Below are 10,000 nucleotides of genomic sequence, written 5' to 3'. Positions count from 1 at the left end.
CATCAGTCTACAGAACTGTAGCCAGTGTCCAAGTACTGCAAAACATTTCCATCAATCTACAGAACTGTAGTTAGTTGTACAAACAGTGATGTAGCGATCATTAACCATTAAATCATTAAATTGGTGCAAAAGAAGGTTAACCGTGTGTAGTGTGGTAGTGAAAGGGTTAACCTTATGTAGTGTGGTAGTAGAAGTGTTAACCTTATGTAGTGTGGTAGTGGAAGTGTTAACCCTTTGTAGTGTGGTAGTGAAAGGGTTAAACCATATGTAGTTTGGTAGTGAAAGCGTTAAACCCTCTGTAGTATGGTAGTGAAAGCGTTAAACCCTCTGTAGTGTGGTAGTGAAAGCGTTAAACCCTCTGTAGTGTGGTAGTGAAAGGGTTAAACCTTTTGTAGTATGGTAGTGAAAGCGTTAAACCCTCTGTAGTATGGTAGTGAAAGGGTTAAACCCTATGTAGTTTGGTAGTGAAAGCGTTAAACCCTCTGTAGTATGGTAGTGAAAGCGTTAAACCCTCTGTAGTGTGGTAGTGAAAGCGTTAAACCCTCTGTAGTGTGGTAGTGAAAGCGTTAAACCCTCTGTAGTGTGGTAGTGAAAGGGTTAAACCTTTTGTAGTATGGTAGTGAAAGCGTTAAACCCTCTGTAGTATGGTAGTGAAAGCGTTAAACCCTCTGTAGTGTGCTAGTGAAAGGGTTAAACCTTATGTAGTGTGGTAGTGAAAGGGTTAAACCCCCTGTGGTGTGGTAATGAAAGGGTTAAACCCTTTGTAATGTGGTAGTGAAAGGGTTAAGGTCATGTGTCTGGTATTTCTTCGAGTGTTTTATTTGCCCCATAACCCCCACCCCGCCAGCCGCATGCTCATTGTTTAAGCTAGCGTCACGTGAAACTAGACCACCAAAGGAATCCATTGATGTTACGCTTGTTCTACTACCTTGCCGGGAAGGTTTGAGGCACCTGTCACTCACTGTGAGTGGCACCTGTCAATCATTGGGGTCAGTGGGTTGATTGTCCCTGATGAGGGGCAGGTGTGTGAGTCTAATTGTCCCCGGTGTGTGAAGTTTATATCTAGCCCCTGGTTTCCAGTGTTCACAGGGCCGAGTCCTGTTCTCCTTGTTACAGGTAGTGAGAGCATGGTTCTGTGTCAGGTTCTAGGAGTGTAGTGTACGGATCTGCAGAAGTCACCACACAGATCTTCAACATGTGTACCTGTTGTACCTGTTTGTTGTATACTCCTGAGCTGGCTCCCTCTCAGCACTCTGGACGCCGGTTTGCCCTCATCTCTTCAGTTTCCCTGTTCCTCCTCACTGGGCTACGCAGGTCTATTTATTTTCAGTTCCTTTTGCGGTGTTCGGTAACTAGTACTGACGTCTTAGTGAGTAAAGAGAGAGAGAGTGATTATTTAGAGGTCTTTATTGTTTGGTGGTAACCCTGTCTCTTTCTATCACTTGGTGATTTTTGTGAATACCTGAGATTCCCTCGGTCCAAGATGGTTATATATTGCGCTGAAGTTGGGTTCGATTTTGGCGAAGGAAAGATATATTTGACCTCTTAGCTCATGATATCTGAATGAAAATAGGTTCTATACCCAAGAGTCTCCTCTGTACATGCAGTTTTGGGGCAAACCCATATTTTTTAGCTTTTCGCCTATTTTTTAAATGGTGTATTTGCCTATTTCTGCATGCTGTGGTCCCTCAACAGTCTTGAATTGCATAAATTGAGTTTGACCTGGATCATTCCTGGATCCAATGAGCCCAGCTTTATGCATGTGTGATGATGTTAGTCCCCATAGTAATTTCATTGTAGTGAGACCATGTTTTAAGCTTGACTCACTGTATACAATGACCTATTGTGACCTCTAGGATAATCACAGCCTCATGACACCTTACTACCACAAACCAGATACCTGGGCCATTCAGGGGATATATGACTTACAGTACCTAGACAATAAGGGGGTTACTGATCCATTTACTGGAACAGAAGTGCTCACCATCCAATCGCCGATAAATGCAAATCTCCAGATGTCTCCAGATATCAAAATCACAGCATGCATTTTTATAATGTGTTCTGCAAGGTCTTTGTGTCTAAATGGGCCATTTTGGAGGGATCTTTTAGTAGTCAGAAAGGGTTAGGCTAAATGTTTTGTGTAACAAATTATATCAACCCACAAATTGGTGCAACAACTTATGAGACACAATTAAGCATGGCAATGGCTATTATTAGACATTCCCAGGCAACATTCAAAACGTAATGTTTATTGCATATTAAATAATAGACAGAATATTGACATACAGTGTTGATCTCAGATGACTCCTCAGATCCAGCTGGGTGTCTGACTCCTGGATGTTTTCAAGCACCTCGTTCTTCCCTTGTGTTGGACACACTGTTTTGATGTGTGTAGCAACACAAATTTTTTATTTTTTATTTGTATCTACTTTTTCTCCCAATTTTTCTATTTTTCTCCCGTCCCCAACTTCGCATTGTCCAATTCTACCCTCCCCTGTCTCGAACGTTGTTAGGCCATGACTCCCACAAGCCGGCTGCAATGTGGACCAAGCCTTGCATCACGTGTCCCCTCGGGTACACGAGGAGGCAGCCGTCGCATCTTTTCACCTGAACAGCGCGATCTCTCAGTGGCGAGGAGTAACGCGTGGGAGGCTCGCGCTGCCCCCGATACTTCCTGATTCTGCTGTACAGGCGCACCAACCGACCTGTAGGAGTCGCTGTCCACAACGTCCGATCCCCACCCACCAGCTTCCCACCCCCTAATACTGCCAATTGTAATTTTCGAATGAATTATTTCCCCTGCCTGGCTACCCTACGCCCAAAAGTTAATGAAATAAATTAAAATAAAGTGTACATTAGGTAAGCAGTGGTCCTGGCTCCACAAAGCACAGCTAACTGATTAATCAAAGCTAATTCATTGCTTGTAAATGGTAAGTGGACTGCATTTATAGAGCACTTTTATCCAAAGCACTTTACTTTAACTTATGCCTCACATTCACGTACTGACGGCGGAGGCGACCACGCAAGGTGCCAACCAGCTCATCGGCAGCAGTTAGGGGGTTAATCGTCTTGCTCAAGGACACTTCGACATGCTGCCAGGGAGGAGCCACAATCGAACCAGGAACCTTCCAATTACCAGACGACCGCTCTACCTCCTGACCCACAGTCGCCCCTGTATCACCATTGTGACATCATCAAGGGGAATCATTCTGACCAGCTAGTCTAGGCTTATTATAATATAAAGACGTCAAACTCTTACCCTATCCATGTAATTTCCCCCCAGTGCCTAAATAATATAACAGCCTGCCAAATCCATACAAATACTAGGCAAAATCCATTTTCCACAATACTGACTTTACCCACTGCCACTAGGGGGTGCTGCAACACCCTCCCAGTAAGCAACAGCTTCCCTCCTTTGTTATACTATATTTTATACACTCATTTTCACTATCATGCCACGTGTAACTTTTAGATGATAATTTGGATGCGCTTGAGTAATGAGTGAGAACACTTCAGGAAATGTAGGGAAAAACCTGAACGAAACCGTCGTTGTGCTCCTCTGCTCAATTCGTTTGACAGTGAGAGTGATTTCAGTGTAATAAGAAACTGAAATAAAAAATAATAATAAAAAAAAACTGGTCATATTTGTGACTTCTCTTGTGCAAGTGTTTCTAATTCTGTTTTCATCTAGGTGTTGGATTCTAGTCCTGTTTTCATCTAGGCGTTGGATTCTAGTCCTGTTTTCATCTAGGCGTTGGATTCTAGTCCTGTTTTCATCTAGGCGTTGGATTCTAGTCCTGTTTTCATCTAGGCGTTGGATTCTAGTCCTGTTTTCATCTAGGCGTTGGATTCTAGTCCTGTTTTCATCTAGGCGTTGGATTCTAGTCCTGTTTTCATCTAGGCGTTGGATTCTAGTCCTGTTTTCATCTAGGCGTTGGATTCTAGTCCTGTTTTCATCTAGGCGTTGGATTCTAGTCCTGTTTTCATCTAGGCGTTGGATTCTAGTCTGTTTTCATCTAGGCGTTGGATTCTAGTCCTGTTTTCATCTAGGCGTTGTCACTGACATTGTTTCCTGAGTGATTGTTGTTGTATATTGTTGTCGCACCTGGTTTCCAAAGTGATTGTTGATGCATACAATAGATGTATACTAAACTCTCAGCATGTTTCTCTGGGGGACTGTGCCCCTGAACCGCCCTATAGAGGGAGGGGCCTATGACTCAGTATGTACATAAAGCCCAGAGGCCACGCCCCTGCTAACAAAACACCTCCCTCAGTGTCTTCATCACCATCGACCTCCATTTAGCCGAGCAGAGAACATGATAACAGTATCGTCAGATCCATTGATTTGTATCTCGAGTATCAAGGTCCTCGTGGGTAATTCTTGTTGTAAGCTGAAAATCCTTCCGAATCCCAACGATCTTTACAGCCGGACAGAAACTTCCAGACTTATGACTGCGATACAACCCCCCCCCCCCCCCCCCCCCCCCCCCCTCCGTTATCAGAGGCCGTTTGGTATCTACCTTGATGGTAACCGGGGCCGACAGTGGAGAGGAGTTTTGTTATTTTAATTAGCAGATAACAATTCAAAGGCCCTCTCCAGGCAGTGTGTGGTGTGACAGAATCAAAACCACCAGGAGCAGAGGCTGAAGTGTGTCCTCGTCTAGCAGATCAGCCCACAGATAGACACTGCTCTTTAAAGAGAGGCTGGCACACGCACACACGCACACACACACACGCACGCACACGCACACACGCACGCACGCACGCACGCACGCACGCACACACACACACACACGCACGCACACACACTCTCTATCACACACACACACACATACACACGCACGCACACCCTCCCCTGCACACAAATGGGACTTTGAAAGATGGCATATTTTAATACCATTTCCCTCCATTGACACATTTGTACGCGTCTAATTTCCAGCCCCGCCAGCAGATAGGGAGGCCAGAGAGGTTTTAATCGAAACTGCGTTGTGAAATTTGAAATATTAATTTTTTTTTAAATGTTTCTTTATTGAAATAATGGGACGATTCATTCTTGGATCTTTTTAAAGGGATAGTTCAGAATTTTGGGACCCGAGACCCATTTCCTGCCTACTGACGATGTCCTTTCCTCGGCCACGACCCTGCTACCACAGAACTAATGCAAAGTCAATGGGGCCAGGCTCTGTAGACGTCTGTACACGCCACGACCCTGCTACCACAGAACTCATGCAAAGTCAATGGGGCCAGGCTCTGTAGACGTCTGTACACGCCACGACCCTGCTGCCACAGAACTAATGCAAAGTCAATGGGGCCAGGCTCTGTAGACGTCTGTACACGCCACGACCCTGCTGCCACAGAACTAATGCAAAGTCAATGGGGCCAGGCTCTGTAGACGTCTGTACACGCCACGACCCTGCTGCCACAGAACTAATGCAAAGTCAATGGGGCCAGGCTCTGTAGAAGTCTGTACACGCCACGACCCTGCTGCCACAGAACTAATGCAAAGTCAATGGGGCCAGGCTCTGTAGAAGTCTGTACACGCCACGACATAAATGCAAAAGCCTACTTCAGTTTTTAGTCTATGTTTTATTCTTGTACAGAGAATGTTTTCATAATACATGTTGTGGTTTAATACTGTACATGTTGTGGTTTAATACATGTTCTGGTTTCATATTAATACATGTTGTGGTTTAATATTAATACATGTTGTGGTTTAATACATGTTTTGGTTAATACTGTACATGTTGTGGTTTAATACATGTTGTGGTTTAATATTAATACATGTTGTGGTTTAATATTAATACATGTTGTGGTTTAATACATGTTGTGGTTTAATATTAATACATGTTGTGGTTTAATATTAATACATGTTGTGGTTTAATACATATTGTGGTTTAATATTAATACATGTTGTGGTTTAATACATGTTGTGGTTTAATATTAATACATGTTGTGGTTTAATACTGTACATGTTGTGGTTTAATATTAATACATGTTGTGGTTTAATACATGTTGTGGTTTAATACTGTACATGTTGTGGTTTAATACATGCTGTGGTTTAATATTAATACATGTTGTGGTTTAATACATGTTGTGGTTTAATATTAATACATGTTGTGGTTTAATACATGTTTTGGTTTAATATTAATACATGTTCTGGTTTAATACATGTTTTGGTTTCATACATGTTCTGGTTTAATACATGTTTTGGTTTAATACTGTACATGTTGTGGTTTAATACATGTTGTGGTTTAATATTAATACATGTTGTGGTTTAATACATGTTGTGGTTTAATATTAATACATGTTGTGGTTTAATACATGTTTTGGTTTAATATTAATACATGTTCTGGTTTAATACATGTTTTGGTTTCATACATGTTCTGGTTTAATACATGTTTTGGTTTAATACTGTACATGTTGTGATTTAATACATGTTGTGGTTTAATATTAATACATGTTGTGGTTTAATACTGTACATGTTGTGGTTTAATACATGCTGTGGTTTAACACATGTTGTAATTTAATACATGTTGTGGTTTAACACATGTTGTGGTTTAATAGCGTGGAATAATCACATCTCTGTGTTCACATCTTGTTCCTCGTATAGCCACTGAATCCACAGAAAGCAGATTGTTTCTAGAAGCATTCTCACTCTAAACACCTTAACCTTGTCCACGGGGCGTTCTTTTTTAAACCCTATGATTCCTCAGGCTTTGTGTAAACATGGTTAATAATCAGTGTTTGAGACGGGCGGGGCACCTCCCCCCTCCCCTGCCTGCCTGCACACCTCTCCCCAGGACTCTCGTTAGTCCAACAGCTGGGCTCAAATCAAACCCCCCCTCCTCGGCCCGTCACTCTGTCGGAATGTTTGCACATCTTTGAAAGCCAACAGTGCGCTTTTAATTAATTGTCCGGCTTTGCTCCTGAAACAATGTCCTAATTCTGCCATTTAGTATCATGGTGTTGTTATCTCCTCAGCCAGATTTCTGTAAATAGTCATATTAAAAACTTTAATCTCTTCAATGGAAAATGAAGTGCGGCTGAAAAGCCTGTCATGTGTTGAGATAAATATTATCTAAAACCTCCTCTCTCTCTCTGTCTCTCTCTCTCTCTCTCTCTCTCTCTCTCTCTCTCTCTCTCTCTCTCTCTCTCTCTCTCTCTCACTTTCTCTCTCTGTCTCTCTCTTTCTCTGTCTCTCTCTCTCTGTCTGTCTCTCTTTCTCTCTCTCTCTTTCTCTCTCTCAGTCTCTCTCTCGGTCTCTCTCTGTCTGTCTCTCTCTCTCTGTATCTCTCTCTCTCTCTCGGTATATCTCTGTCTGTCTGTCTGTCTGTCTCTCTCCCCCTCTCTCTCTCTCTCTCTCTCTCTATCTCTCTCTCTCTCTCTCCCTCTCTCTCCCTCTCTCTATCTCTATCTTCCCTTCCAATTGCCCTCCCCCTCCTCTCTCTATGTTCAGAAGATTTCAGAGGAATATTTCATCCAAAAACACAAGCATGTAATAAGTGAAGGACCCGTCTCACTGCTCTAGACAGCTCTGCTAGCGGCTGCACTGCTGGCTCCAGCCTCCTCCAGACCACCAGGCCTTTCACACCGGAGACGGTTCCCCAGCGTAGTCTCTAACCGGCCGGCACGTTCACACCGGGAGTAACTGGTTCGGAACATGACGGAGGCTTTAGATCGGCCCTCTAAGAAGTCAAGTCAAGTCAAGTCAAGAGTTTTATTTGTCACGGCATACAAGCATACAGTGAAATGCGGGGGGGTCATGCCCGCAGCGATTGTGCAATAATACAAGTAATAAGAATAGGATGAGAATAAGACATTTGTGCAATAATACAAGTAATAAGAATAAGACATAACAGGTATAATGTACATAAAGTTTACAAAAGGCATGGTAAGACATGCTAAGGTCCTGCGATAGTGCAATACAATGTTAGCTACGGATGAGACACTGGGTCTTATGTACACTACTATACTGAGCACAGATTTTTCATGTTCCGAACCAGTGTGAACGCAACCAGCCGCTTGGAGATTATGTTCGGGAAGCGGCGCCGGCACTTGATGTTTGTCATAATGAAGACATGGGGCCATGCCAGGCTGAAACATCAATTGACTCGAGTTTTCCACCCGGCAGCTGTGTGTATTTGCCATGTCTCGCCCCTTCATCAATGGAGGCCGACACACGTATTCCAATACACATCTCACTACATTTTGCGCATGTATAATCGCGGGAGGGGGCCGGGGGTGTGGTCTTTTGTGTGTAACCTGGACTCGCAATGGATAGGTTTGTTGTCAGAAGCGGTGCCGGTTGGTCGCGATGAAATGGGCTCTACACATAACCAGCTGCTATACCACACTGAAGTGAGGTGGCTATCTCGAGGCAGAGTATTAAATCGCCTTTTTTAACTCAGAGAAGAAGCGCAGATTTTCCTTGCAGACAAAAACAGCCCATTGGCAGATACATGTGCTGATAATGAGCTGGATTACGAAACTCCATTAGTGACACTCCAGGTTAATCAGCGGATATTTTGGGGTAATTCGTCATTTGTGTGACGAGCTACTGAAAGTCAAGTTCACTGGACAGGCCCTCGCGAAGTTCTGGATATCAGTCCGGAACGAGTACCCAGGGTTGTGTAATGCTGCGCTGAGAAAGCGTGTCCCCTTCTCATCAACATACCTCTGTGAGGCCGGATTTTCAGAGTAGAAGCGGGCCAAAGCGCATGTGAGCGCATTTTCTTTTCATGTTCTGGCAACATATTTAGGCTAAATATGCCTTGTTTTATAAATGTGTATACAGAAACAATTCCGTTGCTTTTTTTGATAATATTAATACATTTCATTGATAACATAGTGCTGTAATTACATTTTCTAATAAATATGCATGATCAAGTTCAACAATGTGTGCTTTTATTTTGATATTCCTTATTTCCACGTTGAAATTACGCGATACATTAACACTTTCAGTGCCGGCCATTAACATGGTAAAGCATGGTTAAATGCCACCACCCACTTCAATGATAGCGTTGTGAACGCATAATCTCTGTCTTAAATTATGGCTATGTGTCTAATCTGCCTGTCGCTTATCAATGACTTGTTTGCAGTCAACATTGTCGAAACGGATAGTTTTTTAATCGGTTCATTTCCGTTTTATAGCATTTTGAAAAGCCCTAGTTTTCAAGGAAAATATATAGATTCCGTGATAAAAGGCATTTACTGGAATATTCTGGAATACACAAACACGTTGTAATTTTTCGGCCTATTTATGAATCGTTTTCAAATAAACGCTAGATTATCGATAGCATGTGTACTTATGCACGCTATAGAGGCGGGCTGAAATATCGATTCTCTCATTTCCTGATCGCGCACACACAGACACACACACACACACACACACACACACACACACACGCATAGGGCAAACGCTGATATATAGGTGAAAATAGCTCTGATTATCCTAAGACTGGTAAAATAAATTCCTTACCTGAGATCAGATGTTATCCAAAAAGATTATTCCAATTCCTGATTGCCATTCCAAATATCGATCACGCTTATTGATTACAGTGTTGGGTACTGTAAATACATAATCCACGCGTTTTCCGGGCCGGCGAGCACAATGGATTCTTCAGTTGGCTTGAGGGAAAAGTAAAATGAGGAAACTGGCCACTCCCCCTTCGTCAGTGTAAAGTAATGGGGTGCAGTTACACAGGGAGAGACGATAGGGGGCGGTATCTTCCCAATTGAGCTCAGAGAGAGTCTGCAACACTAGCGTGAGGCTCGATTGATGAAATATGAATTAAAATCGCCAATAAAAGAAAAACTACAAACAAACGCTATATAGCGTCGGGGGCACTCAAAGGTCGGCATGAACTAACGACAAAACGCGTCCGTGGCACTCAATGTGTTAAGTGTGTGGGGTCGCCAAGAAAAATCCTAAATAAAATGGGGTCGTGGTATAAAAAAGTTTGAGAACCCCTGATCTACACTCATTGCACACACATCCACA

At 42.9% G+C, this 10,000-nt stretch overlaps 1 protein-coding gene across 1 annotated transcript in view; it reads left to right on the top strand.

Annotated features, from left to right (window-relative positions):
* Positions 1–10,000, top strand: part of zfpm2a (zinc finger protein, FOG family member 2a) — a gene marked incomplete at both ends in the record, with an annotated part of 20,547 nt that overhangs the window by 368 nt on the left and 10,179 nt on the right. The gene's annotated exons all lie outside the window — the stretch shown is intronic.

Source organism: Notolepis coatsorum (assembly GCF_963971535.1).
Source record: "Notolepis coatsorum genome assembly, chromosome: 19".
In the NCBI taxonomy this organism is placed as follows: Eukaryota; Metazoa; Chordata; class Actinopteri; order Aulopiformes; family Paralepididae; genus Notolepis; species Notolepis coatsorum.
Note: the sequence above shows the minus strand (reverse complement) of the source record. Positions and strands in the feature narration are given on the sequence as shown.